This window comes from Xenopus laevis, chromosome 2S (genome assembly GCF_017654675.1).
Source record: "Xenopus laevis strain J_2021 chromosome 2S, Xenopus_laevis_v10.1, whole genome shotgun sequence".
In the NCBI taxonomy this organism is placed as follows: domain Eukaryota; kingdom Metazoa; phylum Chordata; class Amphibia; order Anura; family Pipidae; genus Xenopus; species Xenopus laevis.
This window is the reverse complement of record NC_054374.1, coordinates 22,306,632-22,323,231: the sequence shown is the minus strand read 5'-3', so window position 1 is coordinate 22,323,231 and position 16,600 is coordinate 22,306,632.

The following is a 16,600-nucleotide window of genomic DNA, read 5'->3' as shown; positions in this document are numbered from 1 at the left end:
CAGCACAGTAGTGTCAGTATTATATTTTTCTGCCAACATTACCTCTCCTGGCTGAGGATTTCATACTTTTTCCTGCAAAAAACAACTGAATTACAAATAAGAGGAGCAGAAATATCACAATGAGATGTTCCAGTTCCATTCATAAATCTCAATTTCCTATCCAAGTACAACAAATTCCATAACATTTATTGTATAGCATTAACTACATTTAAGGGGTTATCTATTGAGGTCCAAATGGAAAAAAAAAAGAAAAATATTAGTTTTTTTACTATAAAATCTGAATTTTTAGTGGAAAATAACCTAAAATTTTTCAGGATTTATTAAAGTCCGATGCTGCAAAAAGTCAGAATCTGCAAATCCGGCATCTCAGACCCGCCGAAGTTGTAAGTCAATGGGAGAGGTCGCTATCCTATTTGGAAGTTTCTGTGGTCTGCGCTGGAATTAGCCCAAAAATCTGACTTTTTCAGGAAAAAGATGAAAAAAAATAGTATGATTAAGGGAAAAAACTATTGAGTTTGGTCGGACTTTTTTATTTGAAAAAATCCAAAAAAAAAAAAAAATCTAATTTTGATATATAACCCCCTTAGTGTTAGGTTCCCAGATCATTTAAATAATAAGGGTTACCCCTAAAATATCCATATGAGGGCTGTAAAGATAAAAACTGTGCCAGCATAGGAATACCTCTCTATTAATATTATTTCAGAAGGAGATTTTTTTAAAATTTGGCAAAATGTGTCAGGAAATTTCAATAACAAAAGCAAAACACCAAGGTATCAATGTCCTTAAATGGCTTCTTGTGTAAATAAATATACAGTATATTTCCTATGAACTTGTTCCAGAAGAACGATACCCAGGAAAATATCACTGACCTGGAACCTGTTAATCAGTAAGTCTCAGAAATCAACTTTCCATGTAGCTGCTTTGTATCCAGCCCTCACCCATATTGTAGAGTGAATTATTTGCAATGTAAACAGTGTACAGGTATAGGATCCCTTATCTGGAAACCCGATATCCAGAAAGCTCCGAATTACAGAATGGCCATCTCCCATAGACTCCATTTTATCCAAATAATCCAAATTTTTAAAAATGGTTTCATTTTTCTCTGTAATAATAAAACAGTAGCTTGTACTTGATCCCAACTAAGATATAACTAATCCTTATTGGAAGCAAAACCAGCCTATTGGGTTTATTTAATGTTTACATGAATTTCTAGTAGACTTAAGGCATGAATACCCAAATTACGGAAAGATCCGTTATCCGACAAACCCCAGGTTCCGAGCATTCTGGATAACAGATCCCATACCTGTAATTTAAAAATGAAAACTACACCATAAAAATCATGACAGAATCCCTTTAAGCAACAGATTAAGTGGCATATTAAAGAATGGAATTTATATTTAAGTAAATCTTGTGCTTTTACATCTCTTGCCTTGAACCACCATTTAAGGTTGCCCTTATTTTTCAAAATGGCACATACTACTTAAAAAGTATATTATTAGTGACGGACGAATTTATTCGCCAGGTGTGAATTTGCGCCGAAGTTCCGCGATTCGCCGTCGGCGAATAAATTCGCGAAACCGCCACGTAAATCCGACCGGCATCAAAAAAAAAATGGATGCCGGCATCAAAAAGGGACGCCAGCATCAAAAACAAGACGCAAGTGCTGTTTTGCAAATTTTTCGCTGTTTTGTGAATTTGAATAAGAGACTGGAATATGAATACGAGAGGTCTGAATAGAAAGATGAGTAGTAAAAAGTAGCAATAACAATAAATGTGTAGCCTTACAGAGCATTTGTTTTTAGAAGGGGTCAGCGACGCCGATTTGAAAGCTGCAAAGAGTCAGAAGAAAAAGGCAAATAATTATAAAACTATAAAAAATAAATAATAAAAAATTGCTTAGAATTGGCCATTCTATAACATACTAGAAGTTACCTTAAAGGTGAACCACCCCTTTAAGTGGTCAAATCTAAAATAGCTCTTTCTTGCCTTTTAAGTTCTCACCTAGTGGTTCTTAAGTCTATACTGCTTGCTGCCATCAGACCCAAATGAAGGGTTGTAAAATTTAAAAAGTGCAATGTTTTCTCTAACCATATAGCAGTAATCTGCTCCTGATTGGTCTAGTTACAAGAACGGGAGGTAACTTTCCACTGGTCTCCAGTCAAATTCTTGCATTGAGCACAGAACCTTCTATCCATAAAGTTATGAACCATCTACCATCTCAACTAAAGTCATCCATAATTTCCTCAGTTTTTCTATGCTATGGTGATGCTCCATGAATCCGTCTGGTGCAGAGATTTTTTGCTACAGAGTAAAACAATTCATCAGAGTTAAAACTCATTCTAATACTAAACAGTGTAACAACACTCTTCTGAGTGACTATTACCAGTATTGTCAACTAAAAATTTAGGACATTTTGGACAATTCCCCATTTGGCTTGACCCATCCCCTTCTAAACTAATTTCCTTCTATTTCTAAGTCAATGCACCTATATCCACAGCTACCTGAGTGGGATAGATATTCCCTTGATGGCTCAGAGATGTGTGGCCTGTGACTGGAAACCCAAGACTCTTTTCCTTGGCCTCAATCATCTGACCAAGGTGGATGTCTGCTGGGAGACCTGGGACAACAAGGCCCCAGTAAAAAGTGTACCCTAAAGGGATAACCAATTTTAAAGAAGTTGGGGAGCAGGGACCCTTTGAACGAGGTGTTTAGACAGCAACTAGATAGTCCTGTTGCTGCCTAAACACCTCGTTCAAATGTGTTTATGTCATAGTATCTCAGGACTATCTACAGTATGTCATAGTATCTCAGGACTATCTACAGTATCTCAGGACCATCTACAGTATCTCAGGACTATCTACTGTATCTCATAGTATCTCAGGACTATCTACAGTCTCTCATAGTATCTCAGGACCATCTGCAGTATCTCATAGTATCTCAGGACTATCTACAGTATGTCATAGTATCTCAGGACTATCTGCAGTATCTCAGGACTATCTACAGTATCTCATAGTATCTCAGGACTATCTATAGTCTCTCATAGTATCTCAGGACTATCTATAGTATGTCATAGTATCTCAGGACTATCTACAGTATCTCAGGACCATCTACAGTATCTCAGGACTATCTACAGTATCTCATAGTATCTCAGGACTATCTACAGTCTCTCATAGTATCTCAGGACTATCTACAGTCCCTCATAGTATCTCAGGACCATCTGCAGTATCTCATAGTATCTCAGGACTATCTACAGTATGTCATAGTATCTCAGGACTATCTACAGTATCTCAGGACTATCTACAGTCTCTCATAGTATCTCAGGACCATCTGCAGTATCTCATAGTATCTCAGGACTATCTACAGTATGTCATAGTATCTCAGGACTATCTACAGTATCTCAGGACTATCTACAGTATCTCATAGTATCTCAGGACTATCTACAGTCTCTCATAGTATCTCAGGACTATCTACAGTCCCTCATAGTATCTCAGGACCATCTGCAGTATCTCATAGTATCTCAGGACTATCTACAGTATGTCATAGTATCTCAGGACTATCTACAGTATCTCAGGACTATCTACAGTATCTCATAGTATCTCAGAACTATCTACAGTATCTCATAGTATCTCAGGACTATCTACATTCTCTTATAGTATCTCAGGACTATCTACAGTATCTCATAGTATCTCAGGACTATCTACAGTATGTCATAGTATCTCAGGACTATCTGCAGTATCTCATAGTATCTCAGGACTATCTACAGAATGTCATAGTATCTCAGGACTATCTACAGTATCTCAGGACTATCTACAGTATCTCATAGTATCTCAGGACTATCTACATTCTCTCATAGTATCTCAGGACTATCTACATTCTCTCATAGTATCTCAGGACTATCTACAGTATCATACAGTAGATACCTATCATAGTATCATAAATATCATAGATTTAGACATTGTAGGAGTGTCCACAATCAACTCTCCCTGCTGCTGGCTGGGCAAATGCCTACCATACCACCAGCTGTCCTATATACTAGAAGGGGTCTACAGAAACTCCTCATACTGCCATTTCTACTGGGTGGGATAAAATCTGTGCTGGATTTGCCTGTGTCCACCGTTTGACATCTGGCATTTTGACAACCTCTGTATTCTGGGGATATCCAAGATATATTCTATGGCTCTTGGCAGGGGTACAAGTTTCTTTAAATGTCCCAGTTACTTAGAGTTCACCGGCCTGTATAAGTCAGCACATAGCTTTGTGCTGTTATAAGTTCACAGAACCCCCCAGTGACTTCTAATATCCTTATCATTTACAGTAGGGGGTACATGATCCCTTATAATACATGAGTGATACTCAGAGTTCCCTGTATAACTCAGCCTTCAACCTTGTGCCTTTATATGGTCACAGAACCACTCAGTGACTTCTAATATCCTTATTATTTACAGTAGGGGGTACATGATCCCTTATAATACATGAGTGATACTCAGAGTTCCCTGTATAACTCAGCCTGCAGCCTTGTGCCTTTATATGGTCACAGAACAACCCCTCAGTGACTTCTAATATCCTTATCATTTACAGTAGGGGTTACATTATCCCTTATAATACATGAGTGATACTCAGAGTTCCCTGTATAACTCAGCCTGCAGCCTCGTGCCAGTGACTTCTAATATCCTTATCATTTACAGTAGGGGGTACATTATACTTTATAATACAAGTGATACTCAAAGTTCCTTGTATAACTCAGCCTGCAGCCTTGTGCCTTTATATGGTCACAGAACCCCTCAGTGACTTCTAATATCCTTATCATTTACAGTAGGGGGTACATTATCCCTTATAATGCATGAGTGACACTCAAAGTTCCCTCTATAATTCATACTGTAGCCTTGTGCCTTTATATGGTCACATAACTTCTTGGTATCTTCATATTTAATATTTTCTTAGTGTATGTATAACTTTATAGCTGTAGGAGCCGCAGAGCTGTACATTATATAGTGAATAAAGTACCCCCTCTTGTAAAATATAAGGATATTATAAGTTACCGAGGAGTTTCATGACCATATAAAAACACGAGTATGCACAGGAAGGAAAGTATCATAATTAATACAATAAATATAGGTACACAAAATTTTCATATGGACATAGAGCTAAGTGCCATGTGGTAAAAGAGACAGTAGGTAGGAGGTCCCTTCCCCATAGAGCTTACAATCTAATTTATTAGCTTTTATAATAGACTAGCCAAGAATAACATATAGACCTATAATTATAAATGGTATTTGGTGATGTTAACAGTTACAATTGTTGCTTAGTAAACTCCTTTTAAAATGTGTAGTTTATGCAGAATAATATACTTTAATGTAGTATAAAAGTTATACAAGACCTGTATTCAGTATATGGTCATGGAATCCTCGTGACTTTGTATAGCTTTTATATTACAATACGGTTTGTTATTCTAGATAAGATACTGCATGGATTGAGTAATCCCCAATATATTTATGCTTTCAGAGATGCTCCTTCTTATCATGGGTGTTTTTTTTTCCTATTGTGTCTGTAGGATTTAGAGCTACATTGATACACAGCCTAGTGCTGTACTTGCCATCCGGCATTATCAGATAAAACAGCTGAAGAAGAAGAAGAAGAAGAATCTACAAATCCAAATGAATTGTTTTCTGCAAAAGCTAAATGAATAAATTATGCTTGTGAGTTGTGAGATCTTGGTTATTTATGCTGCTGCTAGAATTGAACAGGTATGGGACCTATTATCCAGAATGCTAAGGACCTGGGGTTTTCTGGATAATGGATATTTCTGTGATTTGGATCTTCATAACTTAAGTCTACTAGAAAATCATGTAAACATTAAATAAACCCAATAGGCTGGTTTTGCCTCTGATAATGATTAGTTATATCTTAGTTGGGATCAAGTACAAGCTACTGTTTTATTATTACAGAGAAAAAGGAAATAATTTTTTAAAAACTGGATTATTTAGATAAAAAGGAGCCTATGGGAGCATTTTTTTCTGGATAGCAGGTTTCCAAAAAACGGATCCCATAACTGATACTTGGAAATATTTCTGTACAGTTTTTATTTTTGTATTTGAGGACCCCTCTGTAATATAGTTCCCCCCTAATATAATAATATTTATATGACCATTCTACACCTAGGGGCACATTTACTATTGGTCGAATATCAAGGGTTAATTAACCCTCAATATTCGACCCTCAAAGTAAAATCCTTCGACTTCGAATATCGAAGTCACAGGATTTACCGCAAGTGCTTAGAGTGAACGATCGAAGGAAAAATTAGGATTAAATAACGAAATTCGAAGTATTTTCTAATCCTTCACTTGAGCTAAGTAAATGTGCCTCTTAGTAAAATTATGCAGGAAAGAGTGAGAGATACTGAGGGGACAGACACATGGAATCAGGTGAGAAACAGAAGGAAAGTGAAAATAGAGAGAGAAATCAATCCTATCGCCTTTCCAGTTCAGACCTGCTATTCACTACCATCGCTATAGCTAAAGAGAACACAGTTGGTGCTCGTGCTGTTGATATGCACCAAATAAAATAAGCTCCACCACTATGGTGGGAGATCAAGCAGGGTGGAGCAAAGTGGAGCAGAGTGATAAGAATCTCCAGTGTGGTTCTTAAAGATTTAAAAACATACTTCTCTAATATAACTACGAGGCTTAAGCTGGCCATAGATGTAAAGATTTTTTAAAGATCCGATCGTCACCGTGAGACTACGATTATCTCGAAACGATCGAATTGTCCATCAGTTAAAAAGACCATTTGCCAGGAAAACAAAGGGGAGCTGCCTGCTTGTCCCTGCAAACATAAATAGATTGCACTGGGACCGATAAAGATTTTTTAACCTGGCCAAAAGATGTCGGGCTAAAAAATCGTAAGATGTACGATCGTTCGAATGCCACTAACCGCACGATAATTTCGAAAGGATTGGTTGGACTTCGCTAAAGTCGGTCGTTTGGCAAGTCTATGGGGACCTTTAAATGACAGAAAATTAAGAGACTCATTAGTAAGAAGACAAGGCAGTGACGGCATTTGAGCCCCTCGCAATAGCTTTTCACAATTATTCAATCATTCAAAAGCTCTTAATAGACAATAAAGAACATGAGCTCTCATTATTTGAGCATGACCTGGTCCTAACCTTACCACTTACTTCATGCCCAAACCTTGTTAATATGATTCCAAAATTTCAGATCTGAAGCAAAATAAGGGCACACGCTCAGTTATATTCTGCAACCTCTATAGAAATCTGACTTGTTGATACACTATTTAAATACACAAAAAAACTAGGGGACAGATCTGAATCACTGGGCAGTGAAAAATACACTCTTCAAAAATGGTTTATGCTTCATAATATCCTAAAGCCCTAAACCATTGAGTCTGACTTACAGGACTGATGGAAATTCCAACAAACCAATTTGAACACACCTCTCAAAACAATAACAGGCCTCTAAACCTCATTTATTCATTGGTGGACAGAGAAGCACCGAATTTCCTTAAATTCGTGCAAGTAATATTTCTCCAGCATAGAGAACACATTTTGTTTAATTGAAGCCAGTGTGTGTGCTTTATTCATTTAGTGCAAAGAAATGCAAAAGACAAAAGTGCAAAAGGATGTAATCAGACTTTTCTTAAAAATGGTAGAATCTGTCAAAATAATCCCTTACCAACCAGTTGGAAAATCAGAAATTATACAGTAGGTCCTTAAAGGGATCCTGTCATCAGAAAACATGTTTTTTTCAAAACACATCAGTTAATAGTGCTACTCCAGCAGAATTCTGCACTGAAATCCATATCTCAAAAGAGCAAACAGATTTTTTTATATTCAATTTTGAAATCTGACATGGGGCTAGACATTTTGTCAATTTCCCAGCTGTCCCTGGTCATGTGACTTGTGCCTGCACTTTAGGAGAGAAATGCTTTCTGGCAGGCTGCTGTTTTTCCTTCTCAATGTAACTAAAGGTGGCCATACACGGATAGATCCGCTCGTTTGGCGATGTCGCCAAACGAGCAGATCTCCCTCCGATATGCCCACCTTGAGGTGGGCAATATCGGGCTGATCCGATCGTGGGCCCTAGGGCCCAACGATCGGATCCTAGCGTTCGCCAAACGGGCGGTCGGATCGCGGGACCGCATCAACGAACAGATGCGGCCGCGATCCGACGGGATTTTTAATCCCATCCGATCGAGATCTGGCCGACTTTCGGCCAGATCTCGATCGGGGAAGCCCGTCGGGGGCCCCCATACACGGGCCAATAAGCTGCCGACACGGTCTGTCGGCAGCTTTTATCGGCCCGTGTATGGCCACCTTAAATGTGTCTCAGTGGGACATGGGTTTTTACTGTTGAGTGTTGATCTAAGATCTACCAGGCAGCTGTTATCTTGTGTTAGGGAGCTGTTATCTGGTTACCTTCCCATTGTTCTTTTGTTTGGCTGCTGGGGGGAAAAAGGGAGGGGGTGATATCACTCCAACTTGCAGTACAGCAGTAAAGAGTGATTGAATTTATCAGAGCACAAGTCACATGACTTGGGCAGCTGGGAAATTGACAATATGTCTAGCCCCATGTCAGATTTCAAAATTGAATATAAAAAAATCTGTTTGCCCTTTTGAGAAATGGATTTCAGTGCAGAATTCTGCTGGAGTAGGGTAACCCTGAGGAAGTGTCGTTTACCTAGACACGAAACGCGTAGGTTTGCACAGCACACCCACTGAAATTGTAACTCCGCACTGTGTGTAATAATAAAGCCGAATGATATCAAACAGTGGTATTCCTTCCGTTGAATGGCCGGCGCTGCTAGCGAGGAATCTATAGTGTGAAGATTGGAGTATCTGGGGCTAATACCCGAAGTCTCGCGATAGCTGCGACCAGGAAGGGAACGCTGAACGCCGAGGTGAGCTCCGCCATAACCGCTTCTTTAATCGTTTTATCGCATTACTATCCAGCAACTACCTGGAGAAAACCATTCCTACCCAACAAAAGTGACAAAATTGAATCCTTAAGAATAAGCAAATGCTTTAGATGACACATTGAGGACAATCTAGATGACATCAGTATGATTTAGGAAACCTGAATCATACAGTAAGAAAGCAAACACCCCAATGGATGGGATCCCTTCCTTTATTCCTTCTCTACTTTCTTTATTTCATTTCCCAGGCAAACTTTCTCCTCCTCTTTTCACCCAATAGGTTAGCGGTGTAGGAAATACAACACACACCTATTTAACTTACATACTAGCGCTGGTCCAGTTGGGCAGACTTGTGCCTAACCCAGATCAACTAAAGCACAATGCAACCCAAACTCTCTGGCCTACAATCAAGGTCCCTGCCAACCAAACCTACTTGAAATTTGCCAAAACTTTAAGCTGATCCAGAACCCACACAATCAGAAGTGACATCTCTGGGGGGCAGACAAGAGATGGATGAACCAGGTCAGGGGGAACTGTACTTTTAACATTGGGAGGTGGGGGGCAATGCGAGTCTGCAATTGGTCTAGGTACCTAGGCAGGGTACCAGGGTTGGACTGGGGGGGCAAGGGCCAACTGGTGCTGGTTTCTCGGGCCCCCTCCGACCCCTGCCCATACTGGGGCCCCTGCCGTGTGCGCACAAGCCCCCAGCATGCGCTTGTACTGAATGGCATCTGTGCTAAGTCCCTGGTGAGAGGCACAACTCCCAGCTCCCGCACGCGCTTGTACCTCTCACTACCACATGCTCAGGGCTGCCGTAAAAGGGGACGCACACGAGCAGTAGCCAGCGCGCATGCCACCCCACACATTCGCTTGCACCTTTCTGACCAGGACCAGCAGGAGTGGGCTCAGTGCAGCAGTGACAGGGAGCAGATCTGGGCCAGCAGGGCCACAAGAGCCGGGGCCCATGAGAGCCGGGGCCCACCGGGTTTTATCCCAGTGTCCTGCCGGCCCAGTCCGACACTGCAGGATACACATGGACCACCTGCATGTTTAGAGAATCACGTTCTTTCTGCCCAAAACCCAGGCACTTGTGGGTATTGCATTGTTACCCAACCAGGACTCTGTGTATATATAAGAACAAACATAATACATCATACATTAATGTCTGAATTTTACCTCATTTACATAATACCGTTATGGTGATAATATAAAGGTTATCATCACCCAAAGTCTGTATTAATCTTTTATTAGCTTTTATAACACACCCATTAGGGTGCCTAAAACAACATTCTAAATCAGGGCACAATTTGGGACTCCAGAGTGCATAGCGCTTATTGCGCTCATTCGGTTTTTTTCTTTCTTCTACTATTGTAACAGATGTGAGTACCTTAATCCCAAGGCAGCCGCCATAACCCAGGGGAGCGGGAATGATTTAACTCCTTAATAACCAGCCTGGGTTGCAATGCAACATGATGCCATAATCACAACATGAAAAAAATAAAGAATTAGGGCTGGGTTCTTGCATAACAAATAAAAACAGGCGTTGCCATGCTGCAAGATCTATTTATTCATTTACCATTTGGGGAATAGGCAGTACGTGCTAAGCAGCCATAATTATAGATGGCAGCTGGGATTTTTAAAAATGTTTAATCGCCTCCATTTTAACAACAGATCTCATTTTATTTTGGAGATTTTAATAAGGAGTGTGTCGAGAAAAAACAATACAATGCGGATAAGATGATTTCCGCTCTAGGAGCAGGGCTGTTATGTTGCTCCATTCGACGCGGATGGCTGTGTCTAAGTAGATCAGAGTCGTCCACAAATGTAACCCCTGTGCTTGTTCTCCATCACTGCCTAATACACAGCATAACACTCTAATGGCTTTTCCTTGCAACAAATGATACCACTGCATTGCAGATCTGTCTTTCATCTGTTTATTTGGCTGAACCCTCGCCCGGCTCATGCCAAAGCAGCAGGTTATACCCTCACATGATAAGCACTTATTCTCTGCAACAGAACAACAGGCACAATATCCACGCTCATACACTGCTTATACTTTTGGCCAGTGGTCTAATAAATACTCGGTTCCACTTCTCTCGGCTTAAATTCACATGTAGGGGTTTTGATTTAACAAGAGATCAATCAAATATTGTTAAAATGTACATTTTACATTGATTAGATTACTATGTAAAGGTATTTTTTACATTTATTTTTCATTATTTATATATTTTTTTATTTATACATGTACAGGTATGGGACCTATTATCCAGAATGCTCAGGACCTGGGGTTTTCCGGATAAGGGATCTTTCCATAATTTCGATACATAAAGGGGTTGTTCACCTTCAAACAACTAGTTGTTTTCAGATAGATCACCAGAAATAACAAGTTTTTCCAATAATTTTACGTGTCATTATTTTTCTGTAAAGTGTCATTTTTCACCTTCTAAAGCAGCTCTGGGAGGAGGGGTCGCCGACCCTGTAACCTGTTCTAAAATTATACATTTAGGGGCAGATTTTCAAAGGTCGAGGTGAATTTTAGAATGAAAAAAAATTCTAATGTCAAGCTATTTTTTGTGTACTTCGACTAGGGAATAGTCCAAATTCGATTCGAATTTGAAATAAATTTGAAAATTCCAATATCGAAATTTATCATGTACTGTATCTTTAAAAATTAGACTTTGACCATTCACCATCTAAAACCTGCCGATTTGCTGTTTTACCCTATGGGGGACCTCCTAGAACCTATTTGGAGTCAATTGGTGGACTTTGAAAAATCAAAGGTTTTTTTGGGAAAACTTTGAATCAAATTCGATCGAATGCGATATTCCTTCGATTCGTATGATTCAAATACGGACCTATTCGATCAAAAACAGACCCATTCGTCAAATAAAAACTTTGACAGAATTTCGGTTGGTCTTTTTGAATTCAAATTTCAAAGTTTTTTCAATTTCGAAATTCGACCCTTGATAAATATGCCCCTAAATTGATACATTTCTTATCTTTGTCCCTGCTGAGCAGAATCTCTGGGTTTCATTACAGGCAGCTATTGAAATTGATACAATAGTTGCTGATACTCCAGAGATGCTGCTGAGAAATGTATCAACTAAATGTTGCAAAATTGTAACAGTTCCGAGTCTGAACCTGAATTACTGAGCTGTCAGACTCAAACACCAGAGACACGAACATTAAAAATTTAGACTTAGATTTTGGAAAAACAGTAAAAAATAAATAATGGAAAGTATTTGGAATAAAAGTCTTTATTTCTGGGGAACAATCTGAAAACAACTGAACTGAAAAAAGTGTTTGGAAGGTGAACAACCCCTTTAAGTCTACTAGAAAATCATGTAAACATTAAATAAACCCAATAGGCTGGTCTTGCTTCCAATAAGGATTAATTATATCTTAGTTGGGATCAAGTACAAGCTACTGTTTTATTATTACAGTGAAAAAATAACATATATAAAAAAGTAAATGTAAACAATATAATAAATCTATCAATAAAAATAAATACATGAATAATTATATAATATAATAAATATACAGATATGCAATCTCTTATCCAGAATGCTTGGGACCTGGGGTTTTCCGGATAATGGGTAATTTGGATCTTTATACCTGAAGTCTACTAGAAAATCATGTAAACATTAAGGGGGTTATTTATCAAAATCCGAAAATTTCTCAGAATTTTCTGAAAACAGATTTTTTCCCCTTAATTATCAATACATTTTCCCGAAAATCTATTTCTGGAAAAAACTCGATAAAAAAAACGTAAAGAAATTTGAACCGTATGAATTTTTCAGATTTGTTACCAAAAATGACAACTTTGACACCCAAAAACCACAAAATCTTTGGATTATTGCACAAAACCCAGCGCAGACATTTCCCATTGACTTCGACATGAACTCGGCAGGAGTTGGAGTACATTTTTATTTGGACTTGTAACACCCTCTGGGTTTAATAAATGCCCAAAAATTCAACCAGGATTCGGCCTTTATCAGCAGGATTCAAATTCAGCCGAATCCTTGTGTCTGGCTGAACTGAATATGAATCCTAATTTGCATATGTAAGTTAGGGGCAGGAAGAAAAATCATCTGACTTTTCATCACAAAACAAGGAAGTAAAACATTTTTTACCACTTTTTCCTTTCCTGCCCCTAATTTGCATATGCAAATTAGGATTCGTATTCAGTTGGCATTCTGCCAAATCAAAAAAATTATATTATTTAATATTTTGTATAAATATAATTATTTAATGTATTTTTTTTTTACAAAAATCAGTTTAATCTTAAAATAATAAATAATAAAACAGTAGCTTGTACTTGATCCCAACTAAGATATAATTAATCCTTATTGGAAGCAAAACCAGCCTATTGGGTTTAGGGGGTTATTTATTAAAGTCTGATTTTTTCTCATTGGCCTTTTAATGGGGAAAAACATGATTTTTTTCGTGGGAAAAAAAACTAAAATTTTTTGGCATTTATTAAACCCAGAAGGAGTTAAAAGTCGAAATAAAAAAGTATTCCAGACCTGCCAAATTCATGTAGAAGTCAATGGAAAATGTCCCGAAGATATCCTGATCTGCGCTGGATTTTGTACAATAATCTGAAGATTTTGTAGTTTTCGGTGTCAAATCCATAAAAGTTGCAATTTTCAGCGACAAATCTGAAAAATTCATATGATTCAAATGTTTTCACAATTTTATTGAGTTTTTTCCCAAAATATATTTTTGGGAAAATGTATTGATAATTAAGGGGAAAAAAATCAGTGCGGATTTGTTTTCAGAAAATTCTGAGAAATTTTCAGATTTTGATAAATAACCCCCTTAATGTTTACAAGGTATGAAGATCCAAATTACGGAAAGACCCATTATCCAGAAATCCCCAGTTCCCAAGCATTCTGGAAAAGAGATCCAACACCATGTTTATTATATTAAATAATTATTTATGTATTTATTTTTATTTATAGATTTATTATATTGTTTACATTTACTTTTTTTAAATATATTTATTATATTATTGTCATATATTAATTACATCAATTAGATGTATTTATAGATCGTTTATTTTTATTTTTAAAAATTTCTAATATAATGATTTACATGGATTTATTTTTTATTTATATATGATATTATTTATATGCATTTTTTTACATATTTATTATATTATGATCATATATTAGTTGTATTAATTTATAGATTCATTATATTATTATTTATATAACTTTTTTTATAGATTTATTATATGATGAATTATATTATTATTTACATGGATTTATTTTTTATTTATATATTTATTTTTATATATTTATTAGATTATTATTATATATTTATAGCAGCTTCTTTTTATTTATACCTTTATTTTATTTATGATTTATGTGGGGTTTTTTTTACATTCCTTAGTTATATTATGATATATTTAGTAAATATTTCATTGAAATATTTATTTATATTGTTTATTTTTATAGAACATTTACTATATATTATACATTTCACAGGTATATGAATGGTGATGTTAGTTTGGGTGGTGGCATGTTGCACGGAGAGATGTTTTCAGATGCACTGGCAGCCAGAGATCCAGTGCAAATGGCAAAGGTATTGTTTGTTGTGACTGTTTAATAGGGAGAGTGCACACCCTTGGGGAATTGTCATTGTTCAGGGCAGAGGCACACAGATTTTCACAGGGGATTCCACATTCTACCCTTTGTTCAGCCACTGTCACAAGGCGCTCTCCATATAACTGATTTATGTTGATGTGTATAACATGTTCACATGAACAGACACTGCATCCATGATGTTACTGTAGAGCAGTAAAGCATTAGATCGCATGTGCTTTGTGTTTGTTTATAGGTATGGGTAGGTAGGTATAAGTTCCGAATTTACAGGAAGGCCGTCTCCCATAGACTCCATTCTATATAAATAAAACAAATTTTAAAAATTGATTTTCTTTTTCTCTGTAGTAATAAAACAGTAGTTTGTATTTGATCCAAACTAAGATATAATTAATCCTTATTGGAAGCAAAACCAGCCTATCGGGCTTGTTTAATGTTTACATGATTTTCTGGTAGACTTAGGGGCCTATTCACTAACTTCGAGTGAAGGATTCGAAGTAAAAAAACTTCGAATTTCGAAGTGTTTTTTGGGCTACTTCGACCATCGAATGGGCTACTACGACCTTCGACTACGACTTCGAATCGAACTATTCGAACTAAAAATCGTTCGACCATTCGACCATTCGATAGTCGAAGTACTGCCTCTTTAAGAAAAAACTTCGACCCCCTAGTTCACCATCTAAAAGCTACCGAACTCAATAATAGCCTATGGGGAAGGTCCCCATAGGCTTGGCTAACTTTTTTTGATCGAAAGATATTCCTTCGATCGTTGGATTAAAATCCTTAGAATCGTTCGATTCAAAGGATTTTATCGTTTGATCGAAGGAATAATCCTTCGATCGTTCCTTCGCACTATTTGCGCTAAAATCCTTCGACTTCGATATTCGCAGTCAAAGAATTTTAATTCCCAGTCGAAAATCGAGGGTTAATTAACCCTCAATATTTGACCCTTTGTGAATCGGCCCCTTAAGGTATGAAGATCCAAACTGCATTATCGAGAAAACCCAAGGTTCAGAGAATTGTGGAAAACAGGTCCCATGCCTGTAACAGGCTCACATGCTGTGACCTACTAAGTGAATCAAATGAAAAAAAACTATACAGGCGTGCATGGAAATATTTACATTATGGGGCATATTTATCAAGTACACCTTTTGATTTGCAGCACACCACTTACTTCTTGTTGCTGGGTGCGTCCATATCCCAGGCTGCTTCCAAGCCCAACACAATAACAGGTTCCAAGTAGAAGCACACCAGCTCAGCCAGGCAAGTTGCACCTGAGGAAGGGGTTGGTCCCCGAAAGCTTGTGCTTCTAATACTTATGCAAATAAATGTGTTAAAGGCATTGCCTGGCTGAGCTGGTGTTCTTCTTCCTTACTTGGAACCTGCATACTTATCATGGGTTTGAATTTGCAAAACATCAAAATTCGAATTCAAAAAGACTAACCGAAATTAAGTCGAAGTTTTTTTTTGGTCGAATAGGTCCATTTTCAATCGAGTAGGTCCGTATTTGGCACAATTAGAATCGTATGAATCGAAGTAATAGCGCATTCGATCTAATTTGAATCAAAGTTTTGCTTAAAAAAAATTTGGATTTTTCAAAGTCCAAATTCAAATCGAATTGGAGTATTCCCTAGTCGAAGTACACAAAAAATAGCTCATAATTAAAAATTTTTGAATTAGAAAATTCCCCTCGACCTTTGATAAATCTGCCCCCAAATGTTGGTTTAAATTAGAGCCCCATTAAGTCAGGGAGATTAATGTATACAGGGCACTCCAAATGGAAGGCGGGTATTTAAAACCAAAATTGAGCAGCAAATCGCCAGCAGGCATTTCACTTATTAGCTTCATCAAGGCGAAATGATAAAGCTAATAAACAAAATGCGCAATGGCGATTTGCTGCTCTATTTTGGTTTTCACCTTGTTCTAACCTTTTTATAAAACTTATAGAGGCAAATTCAGTAAAGGGGGAATCGCCTAACGCTAGCGTTAATTCGCTAGCATAGTGCATTTTTGTTAATTCGCTGATTCACTAACGGACACTGGCGTAAATTTGCTAGTGTTACTTC